The sequence below is a fragment of the Chiloscyllium punctatum genome, chromosome 1, assembly GCF_047496795.1.
Source record: "Chiloscyllium punctatum isolate Juve2018m chromosome 1, sChiPun1.3, whole genome shotgun sequence".
Lineage (NCBI taxonomy): Eukaryota > Metazoa > Chordata > Chondrichthyes > Orectolobiformes > Hemiscylliidae > Chiloscyllium > Chiloscyllium punctatum.
The window spans coordinates 14,882,262-14,901,564 of record NC_092739.1 but is presented as its reverse complement, the minus strand read 5'-3'; the positions used below and the strand labels follow the sequence as shown (position 1 = coordinate 14,901,564).

The window sequence follows — 19,303 nt, the reverse complement described above, 5'->3', positions numbered from 1 at the left end:
GTCGACTCTCCTGTTCCTTAGATGCTGCCTGACCAACTGTGCTTTTCCAGCACCAAACCTTTTGACTCTGATCTCCAGCACCTCTTTTTCCCTGACTGGGGGAGCAGCAGGTCTTCAGTCTATTATTGCTGGAATGTTGTCAGGGCTCATTGCCTTTGAAGTATCCAGTGCCTCCGACTATTTCTTAACGTCATGTGGTAGTGAATTGCGTTGGCTGAAGACTGGCATCTGAGTTGATGGCGACCACTGGAAGAAGTCAAGATGGATCATCTATCTTGCCATTTCTGGCTAGTCTCTTCCATCATTGATGGTGAATACGTTTGGAGCCTCCTCCTCCAGTCACTTGTTTAGTTGACCACAACCATTCCTACTAGATGTGATAGGACTGCAGAGCTTAGATCTGATCAGTTGGTTGCAGGATGATTTAGCTTTGTCTATCTCTTGTTGCGTATGTTGTCATGCATGCAAGTAGTCCTGTCCGGTAGATTTACCAGGTTGACATTTCATTTTTAGATCTGCCTGATGATGATTCTTGCATGCCGTCCTGCTCTCTCCACTGAACCAGGGTTAATGATAATGGTTGACTGAGGAATATGTTAGATCATGAGGCCGCAGGTTGTGCTGGAGTACAGTTCTGCTGCTCTTGACAGTCTACAGTGCCTCATGGATACCCAGTATTAAGTTGCTAGATCTGTTAGTAATCTGTCCTATACAGTACAGTGATCATGCCACACAACATGATGGAGGGTATTTTCAATGTGAAGGCAGGACTTTGTCCACAAGGACTGTGTGGTGGTCACTCTTACCAATACTGTCATAGACAGACACAAAGGCAGCTGACAGAGTGGTAAGGTTGAACTCAAGTATTATCTTTCCTTCTTCCTGGTTCTCTTCCTACCTGCCACAAACCCAGCCCACCAATGATGTCCTTTTGGACTTGACGAGCTCAATGATTAACGCTGCTGCTGAGTGCCTCTTGGTGATGGATGCTGAAATCCCCCAGCCAGCGTACATTTTGCACCCTTTCCACCCACAGCGTTTCCTCCAAGTGTTGTTCAACATGGAGGAATATGGATTCCTCAGCGGAGGGAGCATAGTTCATGTTTAACCTGAAAGCATGGAACTTCATGGAGTCCAGAATCAATGTTCAGGACTCCCAGGGTAATCTCTCCCTCCTCACCACTGTGCCACTATCTCTGCTGGGTCTGTCTTTCTGGTAGGACAGGACATACCCATGGACGGTGAAGGTGGAGACATTGTCTGCAAAGTCTGATTCTGTAAGCCTATGATAGGCTGTTGCTTGACCAGTCTGTGAGATAGCTCTTCCAATTTTGGCAGATATTATAATAAGGATTTTGCAGGGTTGCCAGGACTGTTTCTGTTGTTAATGTTTCTGGTGGCTTGTTCAATACCAGGTGATCTGTACAGTTTTATTTCTGTGTTGGGACACTGTAGCGATGACAGATGTCCTTCCCTGAAGGACACTAGTGAGTCAGATGGGGCTTTTCAATATTCATTGGTAGATTTTTAATTCTAGACTTTTAAAAAAATTTCAGATATTTATGTTCTTACATACATTTGTCAAGGAGATGGTCCAAGATTACTCTCAACAGCAATAATGAAAATTGTTGCATTTCACTCAAAGTACTGCATAGAATCTGAGCTGGCTGATGTAATTAGCCAGTTGATTATGTCTCAGAACAAAATCAATACACTCAGGATTAATATTCATAGCACATATGTGAGAAAGGTATACTCACCTTGTTTTTCTAGAGGATGCATGTTCAGAGATAGCTCTAGTAGAGAGGCTGTCTGCATCCTGAACATGAAATGAGGTATCAGTGAGCAGACCATGTTCATATAGGTGTGAGATGGGTGTATATTAGGTGTTCCTTGCATGGCTTGCGTGTCTCTCGAAGTCCCTGGCATCCAGTAGTAACTCAAGCACATTTATGGCCTCCTCTTCAAGCTCATTCAATCCACCCCTGTCTGAGGTAAGGTCTGTTTCTCCCTCCCATCCTGTTCTAATGGTGGTCCACATTGCATGGTGCAAGATGCAGACGTCCCTCCAGCCCAAGGCATCAGAAATACCACAGGTGGCATGGTGGCTCAGTGGTTAGCTCTGTGCACGTTAGGTGGATTGGATATACTAAGTTAACTTCTAGTGTCCGGGGATGTGCAGCTTAGGTTGGTTAACCATGGTAAATGCAGGGTTACAGGGACAAGGTGGGGAGCTGGCTCTGGGTGGGATGCTCTTTGGAGGGTTGGTGCAAACCCAATGGGCCAAATGGCCTCCGTCTGCACCGTAGGAATTCTGTGATTCTGCAATTCCACTAAACCAAAGATTTTCTCAACAATAGCTGTGGTGGAGATGCAAGCTGCGTTGTACCATGCTTCCACCTCAGTGACATCAACGAGGACCAATGGATTAGCCTTGTCACTTGGGATTCAGTCATCGACATGGGCTTGGGCCCTCATAGCTCTGGGACTTGGGAGATGCCGAGAACGTGCTGGGAAATGAGCACAGCCTTTGTATAATTCTTTGCCTGTGCTCATAGACCAACTACACGTCAAAGGATGAAAGTTGTTGTATCTACAGGTCTTCCTGGCTGGTCCCAGGGAGCTCTAACAACCTCATGAGTGCAGTCTGTGATCCCCTGCACTCTAGGTAAAAGAATGATGGTGACCAATACCATTGTTGGCAGTCCTCCTCTGTGGACTAACTAATGAATCCATTCACATGATAGAAGGATGGATTGTTCACTTCCTTTATGTAACTATGTGTGCCAGCCTGAGAAATGCCACATCAGTCACCTGTGGAGCCCTGGAAACCCCTGCTGATAAAATAAAATGTACTGTTGCAGTCACCAGGAGGCCTGCTGACCATGTGTTAAATGCAGGCTGTTGGGCTTACTGCAGGATTCAATATAACTCTGTGACTCCTTCCTGGGTTAGTCTCAGCCATCTCCGGTCCTACCTCACACATATTTGCAGGTACAGTCGTTAGTTCTACGCTGAGAGATTTGGTGAAGTAACACTGTTTGGCATGGCTGATCCCTTTCTGCTGCCAATGACCAGTTGCCTCCGATAGTGCTGCATATTGTTATTTGTCGCATCCTCTCCTGCTGCTCCTGAGGTTGCAAAGATATTGTGTTTATTAAATCCATGGGAAATCCATCAACTGAACTGTGTGAAAAAGCCAGCTGTTGAGATGAGGACCTCTGTCATCCATACAGCTCCTGCTCAATAAAATCTTCAAATCTTCTCGACGACCACACCTAAAACCCCTTGTACCCACCACGTGGATCTGCACTCCTGACAGTTTCACCGGCAACGTTCAGAGATGACCAATAACAGACTGGAATCATACTCCAACTTGGCCTTGCCATGTCTATCTTTCCTCTCTCACCTTTGAGTTTGAGCCCATTGCCCTTGACCTTACCATCATACTTCACACACTCAGCCCCAACTTCCGTAACTCTGGACCCTCTCCAAGACAGATAGAGAGACAGGTTCCTCAAGTCAATGTCCAGGACTCGACATTGAAAAGTATTGAATCCACCATTCAGGCCCCACAATTTGTATTGCCTGATTGATCCCACTCAATCAGACCGAAAACACACCAGACACTTGCTGTTCTGTATATTCATGCCCTTACCCCACCTAGTTCCCTTCCTTGAAGGTCTCTGAGCATGGAGAGAGATGTCCAAAAGCAACACCCCCTCACCCCCAATTTCCCCGTCCCCCTCCTTATCCTCCATCCAAGCTGGCAGTCTCCTATTCTCATTGTCTGTGCCACAGGATTTCACTCAAACAATCACTCACCTTAGATCCAACGAGATGAATAGGGTCATTCATCATACTAAAATTAACGCGTTGTTTATCAAAAGGAGGTTTGTCAGCACGACCAACTTTCATGTGATCCAGCAAAGCATAAAAGGTCACTGAAATATTCTTTTCAGTTTGGCTTTGTGATTAACATCATAATCCCATCAAATAAATGAGAACTTCTTTTAATCAAGTCCTTATCCTTGTATATGAGATCAGATTGCTTTGGCTCAACATAACTCTGCTGGTTCTCTAATTAAAAAAAAGTCAGCAAGTAATGAGTCACACTCAGCAGGGAAATGGAGGGTCGAATGGATTTCTTCTGGGCTGTAGCCATTCTGAGAATCTCGGATTTGATGAATGACTAAGTACACCATAAATACTGGATTAGTGGTGCTGGAAGAACACAGCAGTTCAGGCAGCATCCAACGAGCAGCGAAATCGACGTTTCGGGCAAAAGCCCTTCATCAGGAATAAAGGCAGTGAGCCTGAAGCGTGGAGGGATAAGCTAGAGGAGGGTGGGGGTGGGGAGAGAGTAGCATAGAGTACAATGGGTGAGTGGGGGAGGAGATGAAGGTGATAGGTCAAGGAGGAGAGGGTGGAGTGGATAGGTGGTAAAGAAGATAGGCAGGTCGGACAAGTCAAGGAGACAGTAACTGAGCTGGCAGTTTGAAACTAGGATGAGGTGGGGGAAGGGGAAATGAGGAAGCTGTTGAAGTCCACATTGATGCCCTGGGGTTGAAGTGTTCCGAGGCGGAAGATGAGGCGTTCTTCCTCCAGGCATCTGGTGGTGAGGGAGCGGCGGTGAAGGAGGCCCAGGACCTCCATGTCCTCGGCAGAGTGGGAGGGGGAGTTGAAATGTTGGGCCACGGGGCGGTTTGGTTGATTGGTGCGGGTGTCTCAGAGATGTTCCCTAAAGCGCTCTGCTAGGAGGCTATTTCGCTGCTCGTTGGATGCTGCCTGAACTGCTGTGCTCTTCCAGCACCACTAATCCAGTATTTGGTTTTCAGCATCTGCAGTCATTGTTTTTACCTAGTACACCATAAATGCCTATTCTCCTTTAGTACATGCAATTCAAAAAAGATCATAAGTCATTCAATTCCTTCTTCATATTCTATTCCCCAAAGGTATTAATCCTGTCTGAATTCTATCCTCTTGCTGCAATCTGAGGCACAGTCTTCCAAAAGATGGTTTGCACCAGCCAAAGGCCTGTAGGTTTGGTGAGAAAGTAAGAAAGCGAGTGACACTGTGACTGAGTATTAATGGGTTCCTGAGATTTCTCTACAGCTGTACCCTTCAAGCTTTGAATAAAAGTATCAATTTTAACACATAAACAACATACTGCAGCCCTGAAAAGATAGAAGACACAGTAAGCAGTCTGTCAGCTTCTGTGCCACCATCAGAACTATACAACTTTTCCTGCACTGGTGTTGGGCATGAGGAACATGGTCCATGGCAATTCCTCCGCTATTTCCTCCTTTGCTATGCTTCACGCAGGAGTGGTTGAAGGTCCGTCTGTTTAAAATGTTTGGCTCTTCTTCTCTGCCATCTTCCAAACTCCTGCTTCCTCTTTTGAACGCTTCTGCCAGGTCCTTCACTTGAAGAAGACGTGCCATTTAATCCCGCACGAGCCATCCATTCGAGCTCTTTACTGAGCTGAATATGTCAAACGCTTTTCCATTCATTTCCTGTTCCAAATACCTGCTGCTTGACTTTTCAGTCTGCTTTGGTTTCACATAGATTGCAGACTTTAGTTCCAAGCCTCATTAGATCACCAATATTGCTTTAAAAACTGTTTGCATTCCTGATCTCTCATTGAAGATTTCCTGAGTTGAAGGTACCTTTTCTGGTGCTGCAACGTCCTCCTTAATCTCTCAGTTTCTTTCATTCTGGCCTTCCCTATGTATTTAATCCATCCCCTCATCCTTTTCAATATCATTGTGGCTGTGTTTTCAGTTTCTTGACGCAACACTGAGGGGATCTGACTGTAACACCAGCAATCTCTGCTTTAGTATTATTACTTATTGTCTCCACCTCCCACTTCTTGTTTAAAATGGTATACATAGTTCTTGGTTAAATTGTACTCACAACAGAAAGCTATTGAAATGTCTGGAATACAATACCGACAAATGCATTGTGGAGTGAAAAGGACTTCAAGGAAAGATCCAAAGATCAAAAAAATGAGGAAGGATTGCAACTAACAAATATTGACAGATGGTGCTTTTCATCTAAATACTGAATATACCAGTTAAATCTAACTAATTTGCCCAATATTTTCATTATATGCTTCCAAATCATCTGATTCCAGTAGTAAACTAAGTCTTTAGAGTCACCATGTCATACAGCACAGAAACAGACCCATGAGTCAAACGTGTCCATAACAACCAAGTTTCCCAAAGTAAACTAGTTCCACTTGGCTGCATTTGGGCCAGAACCCTCAAAACCTTTCCAATCCATGTACCTGCCCGAATGTCTTTTAAATATTATCATGGTATCTGCACCTACCACTTCCTCTGGCAGTTCATGAACCAGCCTCTGTGTGAAAAAGCTGCCCGTCAGATCCCTTTTAAATCTTTTCTCCTCACACCTTAAAAATATGCCCCCTTGTTCTGAACTCACCCACCCTTGGGAAAAGACCTTTGCTATTCACCTTATCTATTTCCATCATGATTTTATGAAACCTTTATAAGGTCACCCCTAAACCTCCTCTGTGCTCCAGTGAAAAACGTTTCAGCCAATCCAGCCTATCCTCATAACGCAAACATTCACTTGCATGTGCTCCAAAGCATTAAGGGATAATTCATTGATACTTTTTGTGTACTTTTTGGCACATTTACTAAACTTTGGAAATCTGCTACAAGAGTATCTTTTAAGATTTATTTAAACTGAAAAAAAAGGCGGCACAGTGGCTCAGTGGTTAGCACTGCTGCCTCACAGCACCAGGGACCTGGGTTCGATTCCAGCCTCGGGTGACTGTGTCTGTGTGGAGTTTGCACATTCTCCCCGTGTCTGCTTGGGTTTCCTCCGAGTGCTCTGGTTTCCTCCCACAGTCCAAAGATGTGCGGGTTAGGTGAATTGACCATGCTAAATTGTCTGTAGTGTAAGATTCAGGGGAATGGGTCTGGGTGGGTTGCTTTTTGGAGGGTCAGTGTGGACTTGGTGGGCCAAAGGGCCTGTTTCCACACTGTAGGGAATCTAATCAAAATCTAATCTAAATCACCTGATACATCTTAGACCATGTTATCACGCAGGAGAAAGTGAGGACTGCAGATGCTGGAGATCAGAGTCGAGAGTGCAGTGCTGGAAAAGCACAGCAGGTCAGGAAGCATCCGAGGAGCAGGAGAATCGATATTTCGGGCATATGCCCTTCCCCTGAAGCATCGATTCTCCTGCTCTTCGGCTCATTCTCAACATGTTACCATGCACTACAGAAACCAATCTGAGACAGCCAATCAAGTGACTCAGAGGGATTAAGTGTGAGAGCCTTGCAATGCAGCCAAAGTATAAAATCAAGCTCAATTCCTCATTAAACTGACACTGTCAGAAATGAAACCAGCAACACAAAAAGTCCCACTGGAAACAGATGGCTCTCTAGTGAATGTAGGATTTGATAAATAACCAAGTCTACCATTTCATAGTTAGTCAAATCAGATCTAATCAGTCAGCAGTCAATGCAATCTGACTGTCAGATGGTTATTCATCAAAACTGACATTCACTGGAAAGCCATTTGTAAATGTATGTTGTAAAATTCCTTTTTTTTTAACAAACTTTAGTAATAAAGCTGTTGGATTTTATGGACAGGTTGTGATTTATTTTTTATTCACACTTGGGACATGGGCATCCGGGGCTATGCTGGAGTTTATTGCCCGTCTTTAGTTGCCCTTGAGAAGGTGGTGGTGAGCTGCCTTCTTAAATCACTTCAGTCTATCTGCTGTAGCTAGACCCAGAATGCTATGAGGGAGGGAATTTCACCATTTTAACCGAGCACGATGGAAGAAACAGCAATATATTTACAAGTCAGGATGATGAGTGGCTTGGACAGGAATTTTCAGCTCATGGTGTTCCCATGTATCTGCACCCTTGTCCTTCTAGATGGAAGTGGTCGTGGGTTTGGAAGGTGCTCTCTGAGGATCTTTGGTGAATTTGAAGACGTGATTTAAGAACTAACAGAAGGATACTTTATCTGAACGTTCGCAGTATTTGAAGCAAGATAAAATAAGATTAGATTACTTACAGTGTGGAAACAGGCCCTTCGGCCCAACAAGTCCACACCGACCCACCACCCACCCATTCCCCTACATTTACCCCTTTACCTAACACTACAGGCAATTTAGCATGGCCAATTCACCTGACCTGCACATCTTTGGACTGTGGGAGGAAACCAGAGCACCCGGAGGAAACCCACACAGACACGGGGAGAACGTGCAAACTCCACACAGTCAGTCGCCTGAGGTGGGAATTGAACCCAGGTCTCTGGCGCTGTGAGGCAGCAGTGCTAACCACTGTGCCACCGTGCCGCCCACAAAGCTAAAATCACAAATCATCATGAATGGGTATGACTAAATGGTCATTAGAGGGACATGGTTGCATGGTGATTACAACTTAAAGGTGAATATCCAGGGATATCAGTCAATTTGGAAGGACAGACAGGAAGGAAGGGAGATGGTGTAGCTCTAATACTTAAGGCTGACACCTGGGAGGTAATGAGAGATGACATAGGTTCTATGGAGAAAAAAGTTAAATCAGTGTGGGTGGGAATTAGAAACAGAAAGGGGAAAAAGTCACTGATAGGTGTAGTCCATAGACCACCAATTACTAATATCATGCTGGGGTGGGCAATGAACAAAGAATTATCTGATGCACATAAAATGTTTTGGCAATTGTCATGAGGGATTTCAATCTACATATTGATTGGTCAAACCAAGTTGGTCAAGGCAGACTTGAAGAGGAATTCATAGAATGTATCTGTGAGTTTCCTTGAACAAAATGAAATGGAACCTACAATTCAGCAAGCTATCCGAGTTTGGGTCCTGTTTAACGAGGCAGGAATAATTAATGATCTCATATTTATGGATCCTCTTGGAAGGAACAATCAAAGTATGGTGGAATTTAAAATACAAATGGAATATGCCTGAGTTTTGTGCTTAAACGAAGGAGATTACAATGGGATGAGGGAGGAACTGGCTAAGGTAGACTGGGACCAAAGACATTATGGTGTGATAATTAAGGAATAATGGAGGACTTTCAAAGTGGTTTTTCAGTGCTCAGCAGAAATGTTGACTAATAAAAACCAAGGACTACAGGAAACGGGATAATTAGCTATGGATAATGAACAAAATAAAGGAGTCTATCAAATTGAAAGCTCATACCTACAAATTGGCAAAGATTAGTGGGAAACTAGAGGATTGGGAAATCTTTAAAGGTCAACAGAAAGCCACGACAAAAACTATAAAGAAATGTCAGGTGGATTATGAAAATATACTAGCTCAGAAAATAAAAACAGATAACAAAGGTTTCTACAAATATATAAAATAATAAAGAGTGTCTACAGTAAACATTGGTTCTTTAGAAGATGAGAAGGGAGATTCAATAATGTGAAATGAGGAAATGGCTGAGACATGGAACAGGTATTTTGCTTCACAATGAAAGACACAAATAACAAGATAATAATTGATGACAAGGAAGATATGGTAGGTCAGGACCTAGAAATGATCATTTCCACTAAAGAAGTAATGTTGGGCAAGCGAATGGGGCTAGAGATAGGCAAGTCTCCTGGCCCTGATGGAATGCCAGGGTACTAAAATATACGGCAGGGAAAATAGCAAATGCACTCATGGTGATTTACCAAACTTTTTTGGACTCTGGGGCAGTTCCAGCAGATTGGCAAACAGAAAATGTGATTCCACTGTTTAGACAAAAGGTGGGTAACCATAGGCTCATTAGCTTAACTTCTGTAGTGGGAAAAATACTTGAATCTATCATCAAAGAAGAAATAGTGAGACATCTGAACAGAAATTGTCCCATCAGACAGACTCAGCATGGGTTCATGAAAATCAGAACTTTTTAAACTCATTTTCTGAAATTCTTGGAGGACATTAGAACCACCATGGACAATGGGTTATCTGGATTTTGAGAAGGTATTCAATAAGGCTGCTACATACGATAAAGGTACATGGCATTATGGGTAATGTATTATCATGGATATAGGATTGGTTAACTAATAGAAAGCAAAGAGTGGGGACAAATGAATGCTTTTGGTTCATGGTGTGCCTCAGGGATCAGTGTTGGGACCACAATTGTTTAAAATTTACATAGATGGTTTGGAGTTGAGAACCAAGTGTAGTGTGTCAAACTTTGCAGATGATTCAAAGATCAGTGGTCAAGCAAAGTGTGCAGAGGACACTGAAAATCCGCAGAGAAATATGGATATGTTAAGTGAGCAAGTAATGGTGTAGCAGATGGCGTACAATGTTGGTAAATATGAGGTCATCCATTTTGGAAGGAATAACAGCAAAATGGACTATTATTTAAATGGTGACAAATTGCAGCACACTGCTGTACAGAGGGACCTAGGTGTCCTTGTACATGTATCATGAAATGTTGGTTTGCAGGTGCAACAGGTAATTAGGAAGGCAAATGGAATATTGTCCTTCATTGCTAGAGGGATAGAGTTGAACAACAGGGAGATTACGCTGCAGCTGTATAGGAAGCTAGTGAAGCCACACCTGGAGTTTTGTGTATAGATTTGTTCTCTTTACTCGAGAAAGAATATACTGGTACTGGAGGCGGTGCAGAGGAATTGATTCTGGAGTTGAGAGGGTTGGCTTATGTGGAGAGACTGATTAGACTGGGACTATGCTCAATGCAATTTAGAAGAATGATGGGGGATCTTATGGAAAAATATAAAATGATGAAGGGAATAGATAACTAGAAGCAAGGACATTGGTTCCTTTAGGTAAAAACAAGGACTGCAGATGCTGGAAACCAGAGTCTAGATTAGAGTGGTGCTCTGAGTGGAGTCAGAGGTTGGTTCCTCTGATCGGTGAAACTAGAACTAGGGGGCATTGCCTCAAAATAATGGGGAGCAGGTTTAGGACTGAGTTGAGGAGGAACTTTTTCATCCAAAAGCTTGTGAATCAATGGGATTCCCTGCCCAGTGAAGCTTTTGAGGAAACCTAGTTCAATGTTTTTAAGGTAAAGATGGATAGATTTTTAAACAGTAAAAGAATTAAGGGTTATAATGAGAAGGTGGGTAAGTGGAGCTGAGTCCATGAAAGGATCAGCCATGATCTTATTGAATGGCAGAGCAGGCCTGATGGTCCAGATGGCCTACTCCTGCTCCTATTTTTTATGTTCTTATGGAACAAACAATCACTATTATTTGAAGAGGAGATTCATTTCAATTTTTCTTAACCTTTGGAAGGATATATCACATGTTTGGGATCTTTGAAATAGCCTCCAGAGTCAATTTCTGGATCCATTGGCACAGTCAGAAATGGACATGGAAACTGCTGTGTGCAGATTACTGTCAGAGGATAAAATTCATCCTAAAACTGTAAAGGGATTGATAAAATATACCCCTTTTGCACAATGATGTGTTGCAGTAGTCATCCTGCAGTAATCTTTAGTCTGCTCATTTCTATAACATTGACATTGAGCTGACATGGTTTTAGCATTAAATAAGATTACTATGCCAGATATGCTATAGTCGATTGGATGGTGAAATATAATTTCATTGAGAAACAAGTAACAACTGAGAAAAGAAGAAATCATAGAATCCTTACAGTGTGACAGCAGGCCATTCAGCCCATACTGACCCGCTGAAGAGCATCAGACCCTATCTCCATAATCCTGCATTTCTCATGGCTATCCCACCTAGCCTACACATCCCTGGACACTGTGAGCAATTTAGCATGGCCAAGCCACCTGACCCAACCAATCTTTGGATTGTGAGAGGATTCCCAAGCAGACATGGGGGGAATGTGTAAACTCCACAAAGTCACCCAAGACTGGAATTGACCCCAGGTCCCTGGCGCGGTGAGGCAGCAGTGCTAACCACTGCACCATGCTACAGGGAGCAACAGATAAATCCATCCAAGATCCAACAACTTGGACTGAATACCAGCCTGTGGCCATTGACACCTTGCTGAATAGCTTCTGTAATCTTGAAAGAAAGGTTTCAATTTCAGAGTAGTCAGGCAGACATGGAGACACTTCTTCAAGGGACAGAGAACAGTATGACAGGTCAATGATCCTGACCTTCAGATGGTTATGGATGAGAGCCTGCAAAAACTATTTGGTATTCATGTGAGTGACCCTCAAGCTATGGTGAAGGAGGTGCTGTCGGAACTGAGTGCCATATCTCTCAGCCCTAGGACAGCTGAGCAGTGAGATAACTTTAGGTTCAATAGCAAAACAAGCACAAGAGAACTGTCAATTCACAAGAAAACTGTCACTGCTGCTGGAATTATACATGGGAGCCAAAACATAAAATACCAAAAAGTCAGCAGAAAGATCATCAGCCTGAAACTTGGTGAGTACAAGTGGACCATCTCACGGTGGCTCTTCAGAGGTGACAGAAGAAGTGGTGGCAGATGACCTTCCCACCCAGAGGCCAAAGAGCCATTTGTAGCCAAATAACGGCTTCTTCTCATAGCCGTTGACACATTACTAGCAATGGGCAAGATCTCTGCCACAGATTGTCGAAACAGGATTGTCCTCTCCTGTTTCTGGGCACGGCTAGACCCCCAGCATAAGAACATAAGGGTCCAACCTCTCATTCAGTTGCTCTCTGCACAGAAACTGCCTGATCTGCTGAAAAAGACCATCAGCGTCTGCTTCAAATTTCTAGAGGCCACAGTACTTTGCTTTTGTGATGTGGACAAAAGTTCTCTTTGTGATTCATAGCTCAAATGACTGATTCCATATACTTTGGGCAGAAATGTTACAACTCAAATCACATGGAACACGGCCTATTTACAGGAAGCTGCCAGGCCTAATGAGTTTCTCTGGCACTTTCTGCTTTTATCTCAGATCACCAGCAGCCATAGTACTTTGCTTCTATTTGTCTACTTACGGGAGTGTCTGTTTAATCTGGACTTCAAAACAAATCTGACATTTAAAAAAAAAATAATTGAGAGAACGGTATAAAATCCTGAATTGATGTCTAATGTGAGTTGATGCCTAATCATGAGTTAGAACATAGAATATAGAACAATAGAGCACAGAACAGGCCCTTCGGCCCTCGATGTTGCGCTGACCTGTCAACTATTCTCAGCTCGTCCCCTACATTATCCCTAAATAATCCAAGTGATTATCTAAGGATTGTTTAAATCTCCCTAATGTGGCTGAGTTGACTACATTAGTAGGTATGGCATTCCACGCCCTTACCACTCTCTGTGTAAAGAACCTGCCTCTGACATCTGTCTTAAATCTATCACCCCTCAATTTGTAGTTATGCCCCCTCGTACAAGCTGACATCATCATCCTAGGAAAAAGTCTTTCACTGTCGACCCTATCTAATCCTCTGATCATCTTGTAGGTCTCTATCAAATCCCCCCTTAGCCTTCTTCTTTCCAATGAGAACAGACCCAGGTCTCTCAGCCTTTCCTCATAAGACCTTCCCTCTAGACCAGGCAACATCCTGGTAAATCTCCTCTGCACCTTTTCACATCCTTCCTGTAATGGGGCAACCAGAACTGTACACAATATTCCAAATGTGGCCGCACCAGCGTTTTGTGTAGTTGAGGCCCGATGATTGCTCAGTTTGATTTATGTTGCACAATTATTGGAGAATATTGTCAAATTGAAAGAATTCTGCTCAATCAAATTACACAATTCTATGAGCTAGAGATCACAGCAAATTAAGAAACCACTTTTAAAAAAAATAATTTTAGTGTCTTCACTTTGAAGCAGGTGAATCTTTGGAATTCACTACCCTGGAAGTTGCAGAAGCTCAGTCAGTATGTTCAGGACAGAGATCCGTTGATTTTTGTTTACAAGTGACATGAAGAGATGTGAGAATAGAATAGGAAAATAGTAAAGAGGTCAATGATCAACCACGAGCTCAACTGAATGGCAGAGAAGGCTGAGCAGGCTGAATGACCCATGCCTGCTCCAATTAGATGATCACACATTTGCAAATTGCCAGATAACTTGGGTTTTTATCACACTAATATATCAGTCAACTCATTCAGAGGAAAGCACATAGCTGGTCTGCAATGTATATTTAATATTTTTTTTGGCCTACTTAGAAGCCTTTGAAAATGTGGTTGCTGTTTATCAAGGAGAAAGTGAAAACTAAGAGTAACACATGCCAGTCAATTCCAACACGGATACAATCTCGGAAGCAGCACCATCAGCATAATCAAAGGCACCTTTGCATAATTTTATTTAACTGTTTTTCCAATATTACTTTCAGGTAATGGCCCATGGGAAATGTTCCATATAGCTAATTGAAGTAAATTATAACCTGCGTGTACCAACAGAATATTAAAACACCTTGTGCAATGTGATCTCAGATCTGGCCAACTGCCAAGCCCAAAGATCATAACTGGGTGACTTGCAAGTCTTTGGAAACCCTTTATATCTTGCTGAACTAAAAGTACTTGAATGCACTGTCATTCTAATGCAGTTAGAAAAGGCTGAGTTGAAATTATTTCTATTTTAAGAACAATGAAACAAAAATCCAGATCATATGGTAAAACAGCTATGAAGATTAATGATTGTTTTATGGGTATAATGGCTCAACACATTGGACAAACTATTGCTCATGATGAAGTGGCTGCCACCATTCACTTTAACCGTGAGAACTATAGGACTTCTAGGAGCACGAATCATTTCAGATTGCTTGTCCCATCTCAGTGATGGCCTACATGGAGCTTTGTATCAGTAGATTTTTATTTCTAATCTGCAGGTAGATTTGTTGAAAGGCATAAGAATTTTTCTTCAATACAGTAATTGGCAAATATCTTAATGGTGACATCCTCAGTTCTACTGTTTGAGCATGGTTGCCGAATTGGCACGATCTCTGTCACAATTACGAAGGATTCTTCCAGGGAAAGTAACAAAAGTAAAATATTCTGCTTGAACTTGCCTCTCCTGAGCCCTCTCAGCATCAGAGGTCAAAGTTGAATCTATCAAAGTTATATGTACACTAGGTTGTGTTGCACTTTGAGTTACATCAATTCTAGATTCATCAATTGGCTCAAGTGCAAGTACACTGTCCATGAGTAATCTCATTATTGTTTTTCCTTGCAAACCTTGCTGGCAGTTGCAGTCTGAATGCTCTTCAACATAGATAGCAACAGAAAACAAGTGTCAGTCGAGGTTCCCATCTCGCTGACAGTATCAATTAAACTTCCTATGCCAACATCACACTTGGTTTCAACGGATTGTCTTTTTTTGTTTAGGTTCCACCATAAGTCTAGGGAACCCAGTGAAATCTTCTAACAGCTGTTCTTTACTGGCTGTTCTTCAGTCAGCTGTACCTGGACAGGTTGTTTCTTATCTTTATATCGTTCATCTCCTTCCACCATTTGAGCAAGATTGAGGTCACGACATGCCTTAGGTTCAAAGGCACTGCAACTGAAGCTATCATTTGTACTGCAACCTTGTTGTAGATGAACAGCCTGTAAGGATACCTAGCACTCTCTGCAATATGATAAGATGGTTCAAAACAGTAACCTGTCAGTCATAAATTACACTTAGGCTTCGATCCTCCTGCAACTCTCAGAATGTTCTTTGACGAGTGATAAATTAACATTTGAATGGACCTCTGTGGTCTAAGCTTGTAAATTGTAAATTGTAAAATCAGCAAATACAGCTGTTTGTTGATGTCACAATTTGTCCAGTTAGGAAGCTCCTGATTAATGTCCAGAATGCTTCCTTCATGCTGCGTCATGTAAACTGTGCTGGAAGTGGCACAAAGTGCTTTGCACTTTACTGAGAATGTCTCTAGCTTCTGCTGTGCCAGCTACAGCAACACTGCATTTGCATTCATAGAACATAGAACATAGATCAATACAGCACAGAACAGGCCGTTCGGCCCACGATGTTGTGCCGAACATTTGTCCTAGCTTAAGCACCCATCCATGTACCTATCCAATTGCCGCTTAAAGGTCACCAATGATTCTGACTCTGCCACTCCCACAGGCAGCGCATTCCATGCCCCCACCACTCTCTGGGTAAAGAACCCACCCCTGACATCCACCCTATATCTTCCACCCTTCACCTTAAATTTATGTCCCCTTGGAACACTCTGTTGTACCCGGGAAAAAGTCTCTGACTGTCTACTCTATCTATTCCTCTGATCATCTTATAAACCTCTATCAAGTCACCCCTCATCCTTCGCCATTCCAATGAGAAAAGGCCTAGCACTCTCAACCTATCCTCGTACGACCTATTCTCCATTGCAGGCAACATCCTGGTAATTCTCCTCTGCACCCTCTCCAAAGCTTCCACATCTTTCCTAAAATGAGGTGACCAGAACTGCACACAGTACTCCAAATGTGGCCGTACCAAGGTCCTATACAGCTGCAACATCACCTCACGACTCTTGAATGCTAATGAACGCTAATACACCATAGGCCTTCTTACAAGCTCTATCCACCTGAGTGGCAACTTTCAAAGATCTATGAACATAGACCCTAAAATCCCTCTGCTCCTCCACCTTACTAAGAACCCTACCGTTAACCCTGTACTCCACATTCTTATTTGTCCTTCCAAAATGGACAACCTCACACTTGACAGGGTAGAACTCCATCTGCCACTCTTCAGCCCAGCTCTGCATCATATCTAAGTCCCTTTGCAGCCGACAACAGCCCTCCTCAGTATCCACAACTCCACCAATCCTTGTAACGTCTGCAAATTTACTGACCCACCCTTCGACTCTCTCTTCCAAGACATTAATAAAAATTACAAACAGCAGAGGACCCAGAACTGATCCCTGCGGAACTCCACTTGTAACTGGGCTCCAGGCTAAATATTTACCATCTACCACCACTCTCTGACTTCAACCGGTTAGCCAGTTTTCTATCCAACTGACCAAACTTTCCACTATCCCATGCCTCCTGAGCTTCCGCATAAGCCTACCATGGGGAACCTTATTAAATGCCTTACTAAAATCCATGTACACTACATCCACTGCTCTACCCTCATCCACATGCTTGGTCACCTCCTCAAAGAATTCAATAAGACTTGTAAGGCAAGACCTACCCCTCACAAATCCGTGCTGGCTGTCCCTAATCAAGCAGGGTCTTTCCAAATACTCATAAATCCTATCCCTCAGTACCCTTTCCATTACTTTGCCTACCACCAAAGTAAGACTAACTGGCCTGTAATTCCCGGGTTATTCCTATTCCCTTTTTTGAACAGGGGTACAACATTCGCCACTCTCCAGTCCCCTGGCACCATCCCCATTGACAGTGAAGATGAAAAGATCATTGCCAACGGTTCTGCAATTTCCTCTCTTGATTCCCACATAATCCTAGGATATATCCCGTCAGGCCCGGGGTACTTGCCTATCCTCAAGTTTTTCAAAATGCCCAACACATCTTCCTTCCTAACAAGTATCTCCTCCAGCTTACCAGTCTGTTTCATACTCTCCTCTTCAACAATACGGTCCCTCTCATTTGTAAATACTGAAGAAAAGTACTCATTCAAGACCTCTCCTATCTCTTCCAACTCAATACACAGTCTCCCACTACTGTCCTTGATCGGACCTACCCTCGTTCTCGTCATTCTCAGGTTTCTCACATACGCATAAAAGGCCTTGGGGTTATCCTTGATTCTACCTGCCAAAGATTTTTCATGCCCTCTCTTAGCTCTCCTAATCCCTTTCTTCAGCTCCCTCCTGGCTATCCTGTATCCCTCCAACTCTCTGTCTGAACCTTGTTTCCTCAACCTTATGTAAGCCTCCTTCTTCCTCTTTACAAGACATTCAATCTCCCTTGTCAACCAAGGTTCCCTCACATGACCATCTCTTTCCTGCCTGACAGGTACATACATATCAAGGACACGTCATATCTGTTCCTTGAAAAAGTTCCACATTTCCACAACATCCTTCCCTGACATCCTATGCTCCCAATTTATGCTCCTCAGATCCTGTCTTGCAGCATCGTATTTACCCTTCCCCCAATTCTAAAGCCTGCCCTGTTGCACGCACCTATCTCTCTCCATAAGCAAGGTGAAAGTCTCAGAATTGTGGTCATCATCACCAAAATGCTCACCCACTAACAAGCCCATCACTTGTCCCGGTTCGTTACCAAGTACCAAATCCAATATGGCCTCCCCTCTGTTCGGACAATCTACATACTGAGTTAGAAAAGCTTCCTGGGCACACTGCACAAACACCACCCAGTCCAACCTACTTGATCGAAAGAGCTTCCAATCAATATTTGGGAAGTTGAAATCGCCCATGACTACTACCTTGTGGCTTCTGCACCTTTCCAAAATCTGTTTCCCAATCTGTTTCTCCACATCTCTGCTGCTATTGGGGGGCCTATAGTAAACACCCAACAAGGTGACTGTACCTTTCCTATTTCTGACTTCAGCCCATACTACCTCCAAAGGCAGATCCCCCCCAAAACTGCCTTTCTGCAGCCGTTATACCATTTCTAATTAGCACCCCCTCCTTTTTTACCACCCTCCCTAATCTTACTGAAACATCTGTAACCAGGAACCTCCAACAGCCATTCCTGTCCCTCTTCTTTCCATGTTTCTGTGATGGCCATAATATCGTAGTCCCAAGTACCGATCCACGCCTTAAGTTCACCCACCTTATTTCTGATACTCCTTGCGTTGAAGTATACACACTTGAGCCCATCTCTGTGTCCGCAAGTATTCCATGTCAGTGCTACCTTCTCCACAGCCTCCCTACATTGTTGGACATCCTGAAAAACAGCTAACCTACTTGCTGGACTACAAGTCCGGATCCCATCCCCCTGCCAAATTAGTTTAACCCCCCCACCCGAAGAGTCATTGACTTTGGTTTATGTAAGAGAGCAAACATAGTCCTTTAAGGACTGATCTGGCTCCTGAACATTACTTGATAAGTAGCAATAGTTGCAATAAAACAGAGGTTAGCCTTTGTGAAGATCTATGCGTAAGCTTTTAGGATAACTGTTGACTGCAATTCAAATGCCCATTCTTCTTCTGCCATTCTGCAACAAAATTAATTCAGCCTTAATATTATTTATTCTGCATCCATACAAACAAAGAGGATGGCTTTTAAAACAAGCCATAAGCACATGATACACATGAGCATACACGGTTATAATATGCCCCCCAGTAGGATGAATGAGTTATATAAACATTTAATCTCCAACATAAAGGATGTATAAATATATGACAATAATGTAAGAAGTAAAATTGAATTATGGACTTAAAGTGAAGGCCGACCTAAGCAAGTGACAAGAGCTATAATGATACATCATCATATGAAAGAGAAATTTTGAAAGGTTTATGTTCATAAAA

The 19,303-nt window shown here is 43.1% G+C and overlaps 1 protein-coding gene across 2 annotated transcripts in view; it reads right to left on the bottom strand.

The window, feature by feature from the left end:
• LOC140478000 (E3 ubiquitin-protein ligase MARCHF1-like) overlaps positions 1 to 19,303 on the bottom strand; it is a 554,637-nt gene that overhangs the window by 364,612 nt on the left and 170,722 nt on the right. The gene's annotated exons all lie outside the window — the stretch shown is intronic.